Genomic DNA, 19,805 nt, shown 5'->3' on the forward strand with positions numbered 1-19,805 from the left:
ATAGGTTGGACAAGATAATCTCTATTTCATATATATCTGTATTATTTACAGTGCGATCTCCCTTGTTCCATTGCTATTCAACTCTTGCCTACCGCCATATCGTGGTCTTACAGATTCTTATATATACTAATTTGTGACTGGCCTTTTTGAGATTTATTCTATTTAGTATAGTTTTGGTTTTTCTTTTAGACCAAGTCTTTAACTTTCCAGAGTCATTCCAAATACTGATTTTGTTCTCCAGTGTGCTAATACTGCTTCCAATTTGGTGGTGTCCATTTTATGAACTTGCCTTCTACTGTATCATATCTTTCACCACTTTCACAGCTGCATTCTCACAGCTGGACTTGCTGATTCATTGCCTTTTTCTTTTTCCTTTTGGCTCACAGGAAGTCCTCCTGGCATAATTTCTAGGATTCAGAATCCTGAAATGCCTTTCCTACCATTTTGGTATTCCTGTCCCAAGCCTACTCCTAAATGGGTTACTATTCCAAGATATATAGCATACTCATTCCTGTAAATTTCTTGTGAATAACGTGTACTTTTAGAAAGTTAATGAGAAAAATACTTTTCTTTTTTGGTGGAGTCTTGGCTCAGAATATTTCTGAAGTAATCATCATCAATTATGCCTCAAGATTTCTGTGATAGGGATGAGAAACCAGTAATTCTTTCTTCCATCACTTTGAATTCATGTCTGAGAATATTAGTCTCATTTTCTATGCATATCTGCTCTCCTTGAGCTGAATTCATTCCAGAAGAAATATGTTTCCTAATAAATATTGTCTAGTCATTTTGAAGGAACTTTAAGCTTGGAGAATAGTAAAGTAATTGATTCTCAGCATTTTTCAAACAACTTTCAATTTTAGCCACTGCTGACCATCTGTTTATTCACTTCCGCAAGAGTTCTAAACATAACCTAGAGTCATCATGAGTAATCTTAACAAGCTCACTGGAGCATATGCTATAGCCTCAGTCCTCCCCGGTTTTCAAAATACTTTAGAAAAGAATTGCATGCCATTTTAGAGCCAGCTTGTCCTGTCTTATAGATGATATATTCAGAATATATAGGAACTACACATGTTATCTGGGGTAACTCAGCAAAACAGAAGATTGGATTGTGGCACAGACAGACTGTAGGGTTAAGACAACATAAATTCCCAAGATGCAAGCTTAGTAGTTCAAGCAGAAGGCCCCTCTTTCTTTGCACTGAATCCTCTCAAACTGGGAAAGCACTGATGGCTGCAGACCCCTTAAACACATGTCTAAAAACTTTCTGGAACAGTATGACTTACCTGGCTATATGCTTTCTTACTGTAGGGAACATTTCTTGTTTTTATCTGTCCAGCATCCCTTCCTTTCAGGATTTGCCTTTCTTTTACTTCCTGTGATTCTAATGTGCTACGGTTCCTGGGGCCTCGCTCATTTACCATTAGAATTACAGAGCCAACTCATTTGGCACGTGAACCAGACTTGGCCACTCATACTAACTTCTTTCTTCTAGATATAGTGAATGGCCTAGGAATGAACCAGTTGATCAAAGGAGGCAAAATCATAGACTGTCACTGAATTGATAAATGGGTGCTGGTAGTGAGGATTCCCTCTGTGGAAGTTTCTAGATTAGGATGTAGCATGAAGCATCATATAGTAATCTTCTCAAGCTTCATGGAGTCTGAGTTATTGTAAGAATAAACCAACCCGCAGAAGCAGAGCGGTGACAGGAAGAAATGAAGGGTTCCAAAATCAGTTTGGCTCCTGGATACAGCTGTTTTTGAACTTCCAAGAAAACTCAGTCATTTACTCTTCTGCTTAAGCTGATTTAAATTGTGTTTGTGTCATCTGCAATCCAAGAGTCATAATTAATATAAGCCTCTTTTGAAGGAGTATTTATGCAACCTTAAAAATAGCTTTCTCCTTTGAAATGTAAATGACAGTTGTTGAAATTTTAGATCAGAATTCTCATATAATTTGGTAATTTTTCAAAAGATGAGATTGCCAGAGCTGGAAGTGATACCCTTCATCTAGATGGTAAAGCCTTGTTTGAGAAGATTCTCCATCCCAATGTTCTTTCAAAAAACTGTATTGCTACCTCCTATGACCTCTAGTCCTTTATGTAGTCCAAGGAATATAAATTATAGTTTCTCTTTAGCCTGAAATATCAGGAATATAGGACTCAAAGAAATACCTGGGAATTAAGGAACTCCAGCCAATATACCTCCTTAGGAATGTCCATTGGTGATAGGCAATGTGGATTTCAAGACATACTGATAATGTGATAGATAAGTCTACTGAGCATAAGCTATTTTCTGATGCATATGTCAGGAGCAGTGAGAAGGACACTTCTAAGCACAGATGATCAGTAACCTTGTTTTTAGTTTATCTGCAACTAGCTTTGTACTTGTGTTTTCACCTTTACAAAGCAAACTGTCATAATTCTCTAAGATATTCCAAGTTTAAGAATATCTCCTCCCTCCTTCTTCTACTTCTCTCTCCCCCTTTTTACTTAAATTTTGTCTTTTTACTTTGATTAATGATTTTCAGTTTAAATTGTATTTGTATAGTTTAAGGAAACCTAAATGCATTTTGGAAATACAACAATACACACACACACACACACGCACACACACACACACAGTAGAGAGGGCTGGAGATTTCTGCCAAATAGGAGGAAATATTAAGGGAAACATGCATTACATTTCAATTCAAAAAAATCAGCAAGCACATTAGAGAACCTAATAAAAATGATTCTTTTGAAAAATATCTAAACTAAATTAATAACATTTTATTAAATACTTGGATGCAAAGAATCATGTCAAATATTAGAATTAGAGAAGATGAAAAATATTTGATTTTTTGCCTTTGACCAATCTAGTATGGGAGACAGATTCCATTTCCCAGGCAGGCAGAACTAATGCTTCTAGCTCTCATTATACCTATCTCTATTACAGCACAGTAATCAGCCAGAAAACCTCTTCTCCCATCTCATTGGTTAGGATTGAGTCATATTGCCCATGATAAGATTTCTGTCAACCTTGGTACTATTGGCATTCTGGGCTGGTGAATTTTTTTGTTTTGGGGGACTGTATACCATTGAATGTTTAGCAGCATACCTGGGTTCTAATCACCGGATGCCAATAGAGCTCACCCCTATCCCCACCCCCAAGTTGTGGCAATCAAAATGCCAAATGTCTCCTGGAGGTAAAATTGCCCTGATCAAAAAACAAGGCTTTATATAATTTAGAATTACTCCAGGAGCTGAGGGTGTATCGGTTTACTGTAAATATTTGAACAATTAGGCTCCTGTTATGAAGGAAGAAGGGGATAATGGGTCCCCTTTCTTTAAACTGGGTGGTTTAAAACAGCAGGAAGTTGTTCTTTCACAGTTCTAGAGGCTAGATTACTGAAATCAAAGTGTCAGCAGGGCGATGGTCCCTCCCAAGGCTTAGTGAAGAATCCTTCATTGCCTCTTCCAGATTCTGGTGGTTCCAGGTTTTCCGTGGTTTTGTGGCAGCATTGCTCTAATCCTTACCTCTGTCTTCCTTCACATGGCCTTCTTCCATGTGTCTCTCCTCTTATAAGGATATCAGTCATTGGATTTAGGGCCCACCCTAATCCAGTATGACTTCATCTTAAATTAAGCACATCTGAAAAGACTCTGTTTCGATATGAGGTCACATTCTGAGGTTCCTGGTGGACATGAATTTTAGGTATTCAGTAATATCCACTGTGCTAGTTGAATAGAGGCATAATAGTTTTTTGTTTTTTTTTTAAGATTTTTAAAAATAATTTTTTATTAATTAAAAAAATTACAAGAAAGAAATGCAAACATCCTTAATATATGCTCATTCCATTCTACATACATAATCAGTAGTTCACAATATCATCACATAGTTGCATATTCATCATCATGATCATTTCTTAGAACATTTGCATCAATTCAGGAAAAGAAATAAAAAGACAACAAAAATTAAAACAAAAACAGAAAAAGAAAAAAAATTTTACATACCAAACCCCTTACCCCTCCCTTTCATTGATCACTAGCATTTCCTTTTCCTTTTTTTTTTTTTATTAATTAACAGAAAAAAAAAATTAACCCAACATTTAGAAATCATACCATTCTACATATGCAATCAGTAATTCTTAACATCATCACATAGATGCATGATCATCGTTTCTTAGTACATTTGCATCGGTTTAGAAGAACTAGCAACACAACAGAAAAAGATATAGAATGTTAATATAGAGAAAAAAAATAAAAGTAATAATAATAGTAAAAAAAAAACAACTATAGCTCAGAGGCAGCTTCATTCAGTGTTTTAACATGATTACTTTACAATTAGGTATTATCGTGCTGTCCATTTTTGAGTTTTTGTATCTAGTCCTGTTGCACAGTCTGTATCCCTTCAGCTCCAATTACCCATTATCTTACCCTGTTTCTAACTCCTGCTGGACTCTGTTACCAATGACATATTCCAAGTTTATTCTCGAATGTCAGTTCACATCAGTGGGACCATACAGTATTTGTCCTTTAGTTTTTGGCTAGACTCACTCAGCATAATGTTCTCTAGGTCCATCCATGTTATTACATGCTTCATAAGTTTATCCTGTCTTAAAGCTGCATAATATTCCATCGTATGTATATACCACAGTTTGTTTAGCCACTCGTCTGTTGATGGACATTTTGGCTGTTTCCATCTCTTTGCAATTGTAAATAACGCTGCTATAAACATTGGTGTGCAAATGTCCATTTGTGTCTTTGCCCTTAGGTCCTTTGAGTAGATACCTAGCAATGGTATTGCTGGGTTGTATGGCAATTCTATATTCAGCTTTTTGAGGAACCGCCAAACTGCCTTCCACAGTGGTTGCACCATTTGACATTCCCACCAACAGTGGATAAGTGTGCCTCTTTCTCTGCATCCTCTCCAGCACTTGTCATTTTCTGTTTTGTTGATAATGGCCATTCTGGTGGGTGTGAGATGATATCTCATTGTGGTTTTGATTTGCATTTCTCTAAGGGCCAGGGACATTGAGCATCTCTTCATGTGCCTTTTGGCCATTTGTATTTCCTCTTCTGGTAGGTGTCTGTTCAAGTCTTTTTCCCATTTTGTAATTGGGTTGGCTGTCTTTTTGTTGTTGAGTTGAACAATCTCTTTATAAATTCTGGATACTAGACCTTTATCCGATATGTCGTTTCCAAATATTGTCTCCCATTGTGTAGGCTGTCTTTCTACTTTCTTGATGAAGTTCTTTGATGCACAAAAGTGTTTAATTTTGAGGAGCTCCCATTTATTTATTTCCTTCTTCAGTGCTCTTGCTTTAGGTTTAAGGTCCATAAAATCGCCTCCAATTGTAAGTTTCATAAGATATCTCCCTACATTTTCCTCTAACTGTTTTATGGTCTTAGACCTAATGTTTAGATCTTTGATCCATTTTGAGTTAACTTTTGTATAGGGTGTGAGATATGGGTCTTCTTTCATTCTTTTGCATATGGATATCCAGTTCTCTAGGCACCATTTATTGAAGAGACTGTTCTGTCCCAGGTGAGTTGGCTTGACTGCCTTATCAAAGATCAAATGTCCATAGATGAGAGGGTCTATATCTGAGCACTCTATTCGATTCCATTGGTCGATATATCTATCTTTATGCCAATACCATGCTGTTTTGACCACTGTGGCTTCATAATATGCCTTAAAGTCCGGCAGCGCGAGACCTCCAGCTTCGTTTTTTTTCCTTAAGATGTTTTTAGCAATTCGGGGCACCCTATCCTTCCAGATAAATTTGTTTATTGGTTTTTCTATTTCTGAAAAATAAGTTGTTGGGATTTTGATTGGTATTGCATTAAATCTGTAAATCAATTTAGGTAGGATTGACATCTTAACTATATTTAGTCTTCCAATCCATGAACACAGTATGCACTTCCATCTATTTAGGTCTTCTGTGATTTCTTTTAACAGTTTTTAGTAGTTTTCTTTGTATAGGTTTTTTGTCTCTTTAGTTAAATTTATTCCTAGGTATTTTATTCTTTTGGTTGCAATTGTAAATGGGATTCGTTTCTTGATTTCCCCCTCAGCTTGTTCATTACTAGTGTACAGAAATGCTACAGAATTTTGAATGTTGATCTTGTAACTTGCTACTTTGCTGTACTCATTTATTAGCTCTAGTAGTTTTGTTGTGGATTTTTCCGGGTTTTCGACGTATAGTATCATATCGTCTGCAAACAGTGATAGTTTTACTTCTTCCTTTCCAATTTTGATGCCTTGTATTTCTTTTTCTTGTCTAATTGCTCTGGCTAGAACCTCCAACACAATGTTGAATAATAGAGGTGATAGTGGACATCCTTGTCTTGTTCCTGATCTTAGGGGGAAAGTTTTCAATTTTTCCCCATTGAGGATGATATTAGCTGTGGGTTTTTCATATATTCCCTCTACCATTTTAAGGAAGTTCCCTTGTATTCCTATCTTTTGAAGTGTTTTCAACAGGAAAGGATGTTGAATCTTGTCAAATGCCTTCTCTGCATCAATTGAGATGATCACGTGATTTTTCTGCTTTGATTTGTTGATATGGTGTATTACATTAATTGATTTTCTTATGTTGAACCATCCTTGCATACCTGGGATGAATCCTACTTGGTCATGATGTATAATTCTTTTAATGTGTTGTTGGATACGATTTGCTAGAATTTTATTGAGGATTTTTGCATCTGTATTCATTAGAGAGATTGGTCTGTAGTTTTCTTTTTTTGTAATATCTTTGCCTGGTTTTGGTATGAGGGTGATGTTGGCTTCATAGAATGAATTAGGTAGTTTTTCCTCCACTTCTATTTTTTTGAAGAGTTTGAGGAGAGTTGGTACTAATTCTTTCTGGAATGTTTGATAGAATTCACATGTGAAGCCGTCTGGTCCTGGACTTTTCTTTTTAGGAAGCTTTTGAATGACTAATTCAATTTCTTTACATGTGATTGGTTTGTTGAGGTCATCTATTTCTTCTTGAGTCAAAGTTGGTTGTTCATGTCTTTCCAGGAACCCATCCATTTCCTCTAAATTGTTGTATTTATTAGCGTAAAGTTGTTCATAGTATCCTGTTATTACCTCCTTTATTTCTGTGAGGTCAGTAGTTATGTCTCCTCTTCCATTTCTGATCTTATTTATTTGCATCCTCTCTCTTCTTCTTTTTGTCAATCTTGATAAGGGCCCATCAATCTTATTGATTTTCTCATAGAACCAACTTCTGGTCTTATTGATTTTCACTATTGTTTTCATGTTTTCAATTTCATTTATTTCTGCTCTAATCTTTGTTATTTCTTTCCTTTTGCTTGCTTTGGGATTAGTTTGCTGTTCTTTCTCCAGTTCTTCCAAGTGGACAGTTAATTCCTGCATTTTTGCCTTTTCTTCTTTTCTGATATAGGCATTTAGGGCAATAAATTTCCCTCTTGGCACTGCCTTTGCTGTGTCCCATAAGTTTTGATATGTTGTGTTTTCATTTTCATTCGCCTCGAGGTGTTTACTAATTTCTCTTGCAATTTCTTCTTTGACCCACTTGTTGTTTAAGAGTGTGTTGTTGAGCCTCCACGTATTTGTGAATTTTCTGGCACTCCACCTATTATTGATTTCCAACTTCATTCCTTTATGATCCGAGAAAGTGTTGTGTATGATTTCAATCTTTTTAAATTTGTTAAGACTTGCTTTGTGGCCCAGCATATGGTCTATCTTTGAGAATGATCCATGAGCACTTGAGAAAAAGGTGTATCCTGCTGTTGTGGGATGTAATGTCCTATAAATGTCTGTTAAGTCTAGCTCATTTATAGTAATATTCAAATACTCTATTTCTTTATTGATCCTCTGTCTAGATGTTCTGTCCATTGGTGAGAGTGGTGAATTGAAGTCTCCAACTATTATGGTAGATGTGTCTATTTCCCTTTTCATTGATGGCCTCACGTATTTTGGGGCATTCTGGTTCGGTGCATAAATATTTATGATTGTTATGTCTTCTTGTTTAATTGTTCCTTTTATTAGTAGATAGTGTCCTTCTTTGTCTCTTTTAACTGTTTTACATTTGAAGTCTAATTTGTTGGATATTCGTATAGCCACTCCTGCTGTTTTCTGGTTGTTATTTGCATGAAATATCTTGTCCCAACCTTTTACTTTCAACCTATGTTTATCTTTGGGTCTAAGATGTGTTTCCTGTAGACAGCATATAGAAGGATCCTGTTTTTTAATCCATTCTGCCAGTCTGTGCCTTTTGATTGGGGAATTCAGTCCATTAACATTTAGTGTTATTACTGTTTGGATAATATTTTCCTCTACCATTTTGCCTTTTGTATTATATATATCATATCTGATTTTCCTTCTTTCTACACTCTTTTCCATACCTCTCTCTTCTGTCTTTTCGTATCTGACTCTAGTGCTCCCTTTAGTATTTCTTGCAGAGCTGGTCTCTTGGTCACAAATTCTCTCAGTGACTTTTTATCTGAGAATGTTTTAATTTCTCCCTCATTTTTGAAGGAGAATTTTGCTGGATATAGGAGTCTTGGTTGGCAGTTTTTCTCTTTTAGTAATTTAAATATATCATCCCACTGTCTTCTAGCTTCCATGGTTTCTGCTGAGAAATCTACACATAGTCTTATTGGCTTTCCCTTGTATGTAATGGATTGCTTTTCTCTTGTTGCTTTCAAGATCCTCTCTTTCTCTTTGACCTCTGACATTCTAACTAGTAAGTGTCTTGGAGACCGCCTATTTCGGTCTAATCTCTTTGGGGTGTGCTGCACTTCTTGGATCTGTAATTTTAGATCTTTCATAAGAGTTGGGAAATTTTCAGTGATAATTTCTTCCATTAGTTTTTCTCCTCCTTTTCCCTTCTCTTCTCCTTCTGGGACACCCACAACATGCATATTTGTGCGGTTCATATTCTCCTTGAGTTCCCTGATACCCTGTTCAAATTTTTCCATTCTTTTCTGGATAGTTTCTGTTTCTTTTTGGAATTCAGATGTTCCATCCTCCAAATCACTAATTCTATCTTCTGTCTCTTTAAATCTATCATTTTAGGTATCCATTGTTTTCTCCATCTTTTCTACTTTATCCTTCACTTCCATAAGTTCTGTGATTTGTTTTTTCAGTTTTTCTATTTCTTCTTTTTGTTCAGCCAATGTCTTCTTCATGTCCTCCCTCAATTTATCGATTTTGTTTTTGAAGAGGTTTTCCATTTCTGTTCGTATATTCAGCATCAGTTGTCTCAGCTCCTGTATCTCATTTGAACTGTTGGTTTGTTCCTTTGACTGGGCCATATTTTCAATTTTCTGGGCGTGAGCCATTGTCTTCTGCTGGCGTCTGGGCATTTAGTCAGATTTCCCTGTGTGTTGGACCCAACAGGTTGAAAGATTTTTCTGTGAAATCTCTGGGTTCTGTTTTTCTTATCCTGCCCAGTAGGTGGTGCTTGTGGCACACGTTTGTCTGCAGGTCCCACCAGTAAAAGGTGCTGTGGGTTCTTTAACTTTGGAAAACTCTCACCGTGGGGGAGGTTCGCCAGCCGAAGCGGCTTGGAAGTGTGCCAGCCGGCCCGGGGATCTGAACGCGGGGAGGGTCGCCAGCCGCCGCAGCCTGGGAGAGCACCCGTCCGAATTTCCTAGTCGGCCCGGGGCACCAAGCGTGGCGGGAGGGCGCCAGCTGCCGCAGCCCGGGAGAGTGCACCATTCCCAGCCGGACCGGATAGTCACGTGTTTGGAAGGGACCCCCCCGGTCACCGTTCTCTGCGGTCTGGGGATTTCCGATCCAATTCTCTCAGTTTGTCTGGGGGGCCGCGCGTGTTCTCCCAGCCAGTCAGCCGTTCCAGGATGGGGTACGCTGTCTTTTTGATCTCTGTCGTGGCTCCGGGAGCTGTTCTGTATCGTTTCTACTCCCCTAGTAGCTGTTCTGGAGGAGGAAAGGTGAGGATGGCAAGGCTGTCGAGGATGGTGGCGGAGGAGCTGGTGAAGGCGGAAGAGGGCACGGTGGTGGTTGGAAAGCCACTGGAGTGGGAGGAGAAAGGGAAGGATAAGATGGCGGATGGAGCGCTGCTGGAGCAGAAGGGGAAAGAGAAGGGCAAGATGGCGGCAGGAGCACCGCCGGCAGAGAAAGAGGAAGAGGAGGGCTAGATGGCGGCGGGAGCACCGGCGGAGAAAGAGAAAGAGGAAGGCTAGATGGCGGCAGGAGCGCCAGCAGAGAAGGGGGAAGAGGAGGGCTAGATGGCGGCGGGAGCGCTGGCAGAGAAGGGGGAAGAGGAGGGCTAGATGGCGGCGGGAGTGCCGGCAGAGAAAGAGAAAGAGGAGGGCTAGATGGCGGCGGGAGCGCCGGCGGAGAAGGGGGAAGAGAAGGGCTAGATGGTGGCGGGAGCGCCGGTGGAGAATGGGGAAGAGGAGGGCTAGATGGCGGTGGGAGCGCCGGCGGAGATCACTAGCATTTCAAACTAAATTTATTTTAACATCTGTTCCCCCTATTATTTATTTTTATTCCATATGTTCTACTCATCTGTTGGCAAGGTAGATAAAAGGAGCATCAGACACAAGGTTTTCCAATCACACAGTCACACTGTGACAGCTATATCATTATACAATCATCATCAAGAAGCATGGCTACTGGAACACAGCTCTACATTTTCAGGCAGTTTCCTCCAGCCTCTCCATTACATCTTGGATAACAAGGTGATATCTACTTAATGCGTAAGAATAACCTCCAGGATAACCTCTTGACTCTGTTTGGAATTTCACAGCCATTGATACTTTGTCTCATTTCACTCTTCCCCCTTTTGGTCGAGAACATTTGCTCAATCCCTTGATGCTGACTCTCAGCTCATTCTAGGATTTCTGTCCCACATTGCGCGGAAGGTCCACACCCCTGGGAGTCATGTCCCATGTAGACAGGGGGAAAGTGGTGAGTTTGCTTGTTGTATTGGCTGGAGACAGAGGCCACATCTGAGCAACAAAAGAGGTTCTCTTGGGGGTGACTCTTATGCCTAATTTTAAGTAGGCTTGACCTGTCCTTTGTGGGGTTAAGTTTCATGTGAACAAATCCCAAGACTGCAGCCACAGCCTATAGCTTTGGTTGTCCACACTGCTTGTGAGAATATCAAAATTCAACTTGGGGAGGTTGAATTTTCCCCCATTCTCACCATTCCCCAAGGGGGACTTTGGAAATACTTTTCCACTCACTGATCAAATCACTCTGGGATTCATCAGGGCATCACTCTGGACAAACCAATAAAATCTAATGTCCTACCCAAGGTTCCATGTACTTATGTTATTCAACCAACTATCTACATAAGTTATATTATGAGATGCGCTAGTCATAATATAAATTTTGTACCAAATAAAAATTGTTTGCTTTAGTCTCATACATAAGGTGACATTTAAAAATATTAATTACCATCTATTTTCAGCACCCTGCAGTAATGACATTCCTTTGTTCTTCCTCATGCAGAAACATTTTTAAATTTGTACATTTAGTCATTATCATATTACACTCTAGGCATTCCTAGATTATACCATCTCAATCTTTATCGTCTATCTTTCTTTGTGATTTGATTTATGCCCCCAGCCCTTCTCCCTCTATCATTCTCACATTCAGCTTCATTCAGTGTCTTAACATAATTGTATTACAGTTAAGTAGTGTTGTGCTGTCCATTTCTGAGTTTTTATATTCAGTCCCATTGTACAATCTATATCCCTTCAGCTCCAGTTACCCAATATCTTACCCTATTTCTATCTCCCGATGGTCTCTGTTACCAACAAAATATTTCAAGTTTATTTACTAATGTCAGTTCATATCAGTGAGACTGTACAGTATTTGTCCTTTTGTTTTTGGCTAATCACACTCAGCATAAGTTCTTAATGTCCATCCATGTTGTTACATACTTCATAACTTTATTCTGTCTTACACCTGCATAATATTCCATCATATATATATGCCACAATTTGTTTAGCCACCCGTCCATTGATGGACATTTTGGCTGTTTCCATCTCTTGGTAATTGTAAATAATGCTGCTATAAGCATTGGTGTGCAAATGTCCATTTGTGTCCTTGCCCTCATGTCCTTTGAGTAGAGACAGCATATAGATGGGTCTTGTTTTTTAATCCATTCTGCCAGTCTATGTCTTTTGATTGGGGAGTTTAATCCATTAACATTTAGTGCTATTACTGCATGGGTAGTACTTTCTTCTACTATTTTGCCTTCTGGATTTTATATGTCATATCTAATTTTCCTTCTTTTTACCTTTATTCATAGTCTTCCTTTCTACACTCTTCTCCACACCTCTCTCTTCTGTCTTTTCATATCATCTCTAGTGCTCCCTTTAGTATTTCTTGCAGAGTTGGTCTCTTGGTCACAAATTCTCTCAGTGATTTTTTGTCTGAAAATGTTTTAATTTCTCCCTCATTTTTGAAGGACAATTTTGCTGGATATGGAATTCTTGGTTGGCATTTTTCCCCTTTTAATAATTTAAATATATCATCCCACTGTCTTCTTGCCTCCACGGTTTCTGCTGAGAGATCTATGCACAGTCTTATTGGGTTTCCCTTGTACGTGATGGTTTGCTTTTCTCTTGCTGCTTTCAAGATTCCCTCTTTCTCTTTGACCTCTGACAATCTGATTAGTAAATGTCTTGGAGTACGTCTGTTTGGATCTATTCTCTTTGGGGTACACTGCACTTCTTGGATCTGTAATTTTGTCTTTCATAAGAGTTGGGAAATTTTCAGTGATAGTTTCCTCCATTAGTTTTTTTCCTCCTTTTCCCTTCTCTTCTCCTTCTGGGACTCCCACAACATGTATATTCATGCACTTCATATTGTTTTTCAGTTCCCTGAGTCCCTGCTCATATTTTTCCATTTTTTCCCCTATATTTTCTTTTTCTTGCTGGATTTCAGATGTTCTATCCTCCAGTTCAGAAATCCTATGTTCTGTCTCTCGAAATCTACCATTGTAGGTTTCCATTGTTTTTTTCATCTCTTCCACCATGTCTTTCATTCCCATAAGTTCTGTGATTTGTTTTTTCAGACTTTTGATTTCTTCTTTTTGTTCATTCCTTGCCTTCTTTATATCCTCCCTCAATTTATTGATTTGGTTTTTGATGAGGTTTTCCATGTGTGTTCATATATTCTGAATTAAATATTTCAGCTCTTGTATCTCATTTGAATTGTTGGTTTGTTCCTTTGACTGGGCCATATCTTCAATTTTCCTAGTGTGATTTGTTATTTTTTGCTGGTGTCTAGACATTTAATTACCTTATTTAGTTTATTCTGGAGATTTCTTTCACTTCTTTTACCTAGTGTTTCCTTGTTGGATGAATTTGTTGTCTATCTGTTCTTTGACATTCAATTTAGCTTTATCTGGACCTCTAGCTTAGGTTTTGTTTAACAGAGGAGAATTTTTCAGTTCTTGTTTTCTTGTTTCTTGACCTTGTTGTATGGTGCCTTTCCCCCCACACACACTTAGGAGGGTCTACTTAGGTATTATAGACCGCAGCTGGATTTTCCCATACCAAACTGGCCTCCTATCAAGAGGAAAGAGTCACCTGTGTCGGTTTTCCCCGAGGGTGAGACCCAGCAGGTTGAAAGACTTTCCTGTGAAGTCTCTGGAGTCTGTTTTTCTTGTCCTGCCCAGTATGTGGTGCTTGTCTGCCTGCAGGTCCACCAGCATGAAATGATGCGGTACCTTTAACTTTGGCTGGGGGTGTTATGGAGACAGAGCAGAGGTTGTAGGCTGATTTTAATGGCTTCAAATTACCAAGCCCTGGTGTCTGAATTCCTTGAGGAGGTATTCCACTTGAATTGGGCTTCACCCCTCCCCTGAGGAAGGCACAGTCTCCAGACAAACCATCAAATGAGTTTGTTTCTGCCTATGTGGGGCAGTTGCAGCCTGAGGAGCCCTGCCACTGTATCCAAAGGCAGTCAAGCCTTTGTAGAAACACAGCCACAAAGACCTCTGTTTCCTTCTTTTTTTTTTTTCCTTTTTCCGTCAGCCCTGCCCCCTTGGCGCAGGGGCAAAAATGAGCGACCTCCGCTTTGACCAGGTTCACCTGAGCTGGGGGCCTATTTTTAGTAGTCAGAATTTGTTAATTAATTCCACAATTGGCATTTGGTTGGGCTCAGCCCCTGCTACTGGTAAAGTCTCCTTTCCCCTCTGGGTAGCAGCCTGTGGGGGAGGGGTGCTGGCCGCTGCAACTTGGGGGACTCACGGTTCTGGGGGTGCTCACAGCCAGTCCAACTGGTCCAGATTGGGGTATGCTGTATGTCTGGTCACTGACGTGGCCCTAGGAGCTGTTCTGTACTGTGTCTGGTTATTTAGTAGTTGTTCTGGAGGACGAACTAAAATGTGCACATTGTTAAGCTGCCATCTTGGCCTGGAAGTCTGGGCATAATAGTTTTTCCTTCAATTTATGTGTCCTCAAAATCAATTTCAGTGCAGTTTAATGAAACTAGAAAAATGAAAAATGAACTTTTGTTAGAGAGATTGGGTCTTGGTCTTAGCTGTCTCTTACAAAAGAAAACTGTAACTAGGTATGTCTAAATCACAAGTTATAGAATCCTAATCCAAAAGGTTTAAGCAAAAATGCATATCACTGGCTTATAATAATCATCATAGCCACCATTTATCAGTTGCTCATGCTGTAACAGGAATTATTCTAAGTGCTTTCCACATGTTAACAAATGGAAATGTTAATGCAATTCTCTTAACAATTTTATGAGCTCTTTGCCATTATTTTCCTACGGAAACAAGGTACAGAGAGGTTATATAACCAGTACCAGCCAGTAAATGATCACAATTGTAAGTGCTATTGTAGACCTGAAGAAGAATTGATTAACTTTGACCTAGGTATGTAATAAGAAAATCACCTTTACCTGCTTGGAAGGAAGGGTATTTGCATATTTGCATAATTGATTTGTTATTGTGTTGAAGACAGATGGCAGAGAAAAAGAGGAAATGTTCCTTCTCTCTGCATAATTCTCAGGCATATGCATAAAGCTTTCTGGATCCCAAGAGGTAGAGCTGTACTTGATTTATAAGGCCCCAGCCATATGCCCCAGAGAAGCACTCACAGCCCTGTTGTGGCTAGAGCCAGCAGTCTTTGACTGTCAGTCCTTCTTGGGAAGCTTGGCTTATTATCTAGACCCTTCTGTCTGCACAGTGAGTGTCTTCTAAGGGGTCTCCTTGCCTTTACTTGTAATCTGGCATCAATCGAGATTATGACTATGACCTACATACAGCCTTGCAGACTGTACAACTCTAGGGACACCATTAAGATAACACTATTAATGTCACACAGAATTATAAACCTATACTTTTTCAACCCCCAGTATAACTCCTGAGACCTCCAAACCCACACCAGCTGGAAATGGAAAAACGTTGACCCTCAAAAAAGGGCATAGTTTACAATACTGACCTCAGATTACAGAGGATGAATGACAGGAGAGAACCTCCAGGCAGCAGAATCAGACGGGCCAATAAAGGAATTTACTTCTCTGTCAGAGCAGGGAATCTTTGCAATTCCTGATCATTAGGCTTTGACAGTTGCTGTGGACCAGTGACTATTATCTATTTCCCCTTCTTCTCTGTTCTGATTTGGAATTTTTACTGTGGTTTTTCTTGTTTTTGCCACACCATTGCATATTGGATGTCTTAGTTTATGAGTGAATTCTTCAAAAGGAACCATATCCAGACTTGATGGAGGAAACTGTATCATTCCAGAGCTCTTGGACTCTGAGATGGATGTAGTACCTGGATAGGAGTTGGGAGAAGTTGAATGTGTTCTTATGTGTAAGAAGAGTATGTATGGATACCTGGAGCTGGAGAGGTGGTTATAGGAGAGCCTACTAATTGGCTGCTGATATCCTTCCCTCCATCTTCCTTTTAGTTATATATATAAAACCTCCAATTTTTAATTGGACACATGCCTGTCAAGCTATAAACGACATTTTCCAACTTCCCTGGTAGCTGGGCCAGGTAACTAAGTTCTGACTGATAGGATGTGAAAGTGTAGTAAGCAGATCCCTTGCAGCAGGCAGGCTGCTCACCCCTCCTTGCACATTTAAACTACCTCCTCTTTAAAAATGCCCCAAATTCCTCTGAGCAGTCAGAACTACAGGTAAATAGGATGCTTGCCCGAGAACAGGTAAAACTGCATGTAGGCAAAATAAGACAAATTCCTGTAAAAAGAACCCTCTCCTAACTGCTCATCTGCTTCTGTAAACCCAACTTTACATCCTTTCCAATTTAAACCAGCCAGTTGTTTACCTTGTCTTTAATGTGTCATCCTGTCTATAAAAACCGATATTAACCTTTTGTTCAGGGCTCAGACATTTTTGGCCATTTTTTTGGCCATGGATGTATAAAAACCTACTTTCTGAAACTTCAGAACCTTGGCTCCAGTTTGTTTTGTCTCCGTGAAACATTCCTGGAGGGGCTTGCAGCCTTGTCCCTGACTTCGCACACATTTCTGGGGGCTCATCAGCATGGTTTCATAATGGTAAAGGTCAGTAAGACAAGCTTTAGAAAATTTGTACAGAAAATATGGTCTGTGTTCTTCTGAATATTGTAATGCCTTATTAGGACCACTCTTGATAAATTTCAAGTTGCCAGTTTCTTGTCCTTTTTGTATTCGGAATGTTTTGAATTTAAGTGTTTTGTCTCCCTGGTTTGTACCCTTCTAACGCTATAAGACATTTGGGAATTTTTAAGTCAGTAACCCCTCTTCAAGATTTACTTGAGATAAATTAATAGTGGGCCATAAGCTTTGGACATAGACTAGGAGATAATGTCATTTTTGAAAAAGTCCTCTAAGCCCAAAGTAAATAAAACCCCAAAAATCCCAGGATGGGATGATTTACCTTACTCCTTACTTGCAAAGGAATGGGCAAGATGCACAGGACCCTGTGAAGATTGGGGGAATAGAATTAAACAGGAGAGCCTATTCAGGTTGTTCTGTGTCTAAAAAACATTCCATTAGAAAAAGGGAAAGAAATGATTGGAGTGTGTAGAAGAGGATGGGCTTTGTTAATGGAATATAGAAAAATGTATAAACAGAGAGATCAAGCAATCTCTGAAAAAATGAATTATGAAAAGGAATTGGCAGAATCACAGGAAAAATTATCCATGCTGCAGAATCAAAATTTTGTTTTGGAAAATCAAATTTGTAGTTGTCAGGTGGACCACGAAGGCTCAGCAGGCAAGAATGCTTGCCTGCCATGCCAGAGGACTAGGGTTCGATTCCTGGTGCCTGCCCATGTTAAAAAAAAATTTTTGTAATTGTCAGTCAGTGGCTGACAATTTATATTTATATTTATATATAATTTATATATATTTATATATAAATATAAAAAGAGATGAGGTAAAGTAAACAAAGGCAAAGTATCTATGGTACTAGCCACTGCCACTGCTAATTGGAACCCTGATAAATGGGATGGTAATGTGTGGGATGAGGCAGATGATGGAAAAAATGGGAATATTTTAGATGAGAAAGATTGTCAGAAAAAAAAGAATAAATATCCTCCAGAAATAGGAGCTTGCCCAGTACAAAGGCAAAAAAAAAAACCAAAAACCAAAAACAGGGAAATCAGATTACTTTCAAAACCACTATAAAAGAACAAAAAATAACTGCGTTCTTAGGCATTTTACTTAGATAAATGGTAAGCCATTAATTACGTGGATGGTCAAAATTGCTAATGCAGGGGCTGGAGAAGGGGAGCAGGACTATACTGATTGCATAAGACTTGTAGTAATTAGCACCAATCTCTTTATACAAACTGCTTTTCAGGAGTTTAGCCAGCAGACTGGAAAAAGTTCTAACTTGCTAGCATTTGCTGCACAAAGGTGTAATGAGCAATGCCCTGCTGACATTACGTGGCCTCAAAATAATCCACCCTGGTATACTTTGTGAGATGCTATGTGTTCTAGTTTGCTAGCTGCCAGAATGCAACACAGCAGAGACGGATTGGCTTTTAATAAAAGGGGATTTATTTTGTTAGTTCTTCAGAGGAAAGGCAGCTAAGTTTCCACTGAGGTTCTTTCTTACGTGGAAGGCACAGGATGGTCTCTGCTGGTCTTCTCTCCAGGCCCCTGGGTTCCAACAACTTTCCCTGGGGTGACTTCTTTCTGCATCTCCAAAGGCCTGGGCTGAGCTGCAAGTGCTGAGATGAGGAATGCCGAGCTGCTTAGCCGTGCTACGTTGTGATCTCTCATTTAAGCACCAGCCAATTAAGTCAAACATCACTCATTGCAGCAGACACCCCTCCTAGCCGACTGCAGATGTAATTAGCAACAGATGAGGTTCATGTATCATTGGCTTATGTCCGCAGCAACAAGACTAGGTATGCTCACCTGGCCAAGTTGACAACTGAATCTAACTAACACACTATGCAAAAATAAAAAAGGAAATTATAAAGTCAGCAATTATATTGGGAGAGGCCAACATATGCCACCTCCTCCCTGTCAATGCTTCACAGAAAAATGCTATCCTTAAGGCAGGACCTCCAGCATATAAACATTTGATAATAACTTTATTATTAGGAAAAACAGGCAATCCACTTAATGGTGTCTTAAATAAAATGACAGAACTGGGAAACATGGGAGACTGGAATACAGGGAAAGGAAAGGCAAAAAATATATAATAGGAAATGGTTCCCCAATACCAGTAACAGGATTTCCCACAGAGACATGTCCCAAGCCCTGCTGGAAGCTGGGGTCAACCGAAAAGTATTAACATTTTGTCAAATAATGAGGTTAAAAGAATGTATAAAAAAATGTAAACCAACTTATAATTGTAAAGTAAATAGTGCTCCTACTTCTGACAAGGCGGAAGACCTGCGTCCAGCTTCCTTGGCACCTCTGTACCCTCATTTAGTCCCTTTCTTCCAGACAAAGGAATTAGGCCAAACCCCATTATCTTTGACTACAAATTTGTGGCTCCCCTTTGGTTTGATGTTTCATATTTTTAAATTGGGAAAGCTGTTTAATATTAAGAAACTCCTTGCTTGCAAGTTTTACCCTTACAGTTTTTTGAAAAACTTAATATGTGCCATTAATTCTTATTAAAAATTGTATATTAATGTTTCAAATATGCATTGACTAAAGCATTTCAAGTATTTAACATTATTCTGACAAATTCAATTTTGATGGTAATCATATGTGGTGAAATGTTTGTTGGAAGTAATGACGTAAGTATGAAGGATATAAAGGATATGTTTTTACTAAAAGGAAAAACAAAGTACTTTTGTCCTAAGATAAAATAAATGGCTGTTACAAAATAAGGAAAATGTAAGACAAAGCCTGAACAAATATAGTAAGTTGCTGAAGGTTTGTGAAAAAGGAAATTATAGTCAAAGTTAGGAAAAGTTTTAGATGAACTAAAAGGGAAGGTATTGAAAACAGTACCTGAACTCTTTAGCATCTACTCTCCCTTAGATGAGGTTGAGCCAGAGGATGTAGTATGGGTAAAAGACTGGAGGAAAAAAATAATCTTCCTCCAGCTTCAATGGAGAGGTCCTTACCGTGTTATTTTAGTAAACCCAACAGCAGTCAGAGTCGCAGAAATCATCCCATGAATTCACCACTCTTGGGTCAAGAGGACCACCGCAGATGACCCCTGGGAGTGCACCCCTGATTCTGAACACCCAATGCACGTCACCCTCTGGAAGCCACTGTGCCCTTCTCCATCGCAGCCAAAATCAGCTGACCAACCTGCAACTGAGGCCTAAATGACTGTTACCCTGCTCTAACTCACCAGAAGCAGCTAGTCAACATACAGCCGAAGCCTGAGAAAACCTCCGAGCCCTGCCTCAGTCACCCCAGAA

The 19,805-nt window shown here is 39.2% G+C and overlaps 1 protein-coding gene across 16 annotated transcripts in view; it reads left to right on the plus strand.

Moving 5' to 3' along the window:
- LOC143642817 (uncharacterized) overlaps nt 1–19,805 on the plus strand; it is a 231,358-nt gene that overhangs the window by 80,745 nt on the left and 130,808 nt on the right. The gene's annotated exons all lie outside the window — the stretch shown is intronic.

The sequence above is a fragment of the Tamandua tetradactyla genome, chromosome 7, assembly GCF_023851605.1.
Source record: "Tamandua tetradactyla isolate mTamTet1 chromosome 7, mTamTet1.pri, whole genome shotgun sequence".
NCBI lineage: Eukaryota > Metazoa > Chordata > Mammalia > Pilosa > Myrmecophagidae > Tamandua > Tamandua tetradactyla.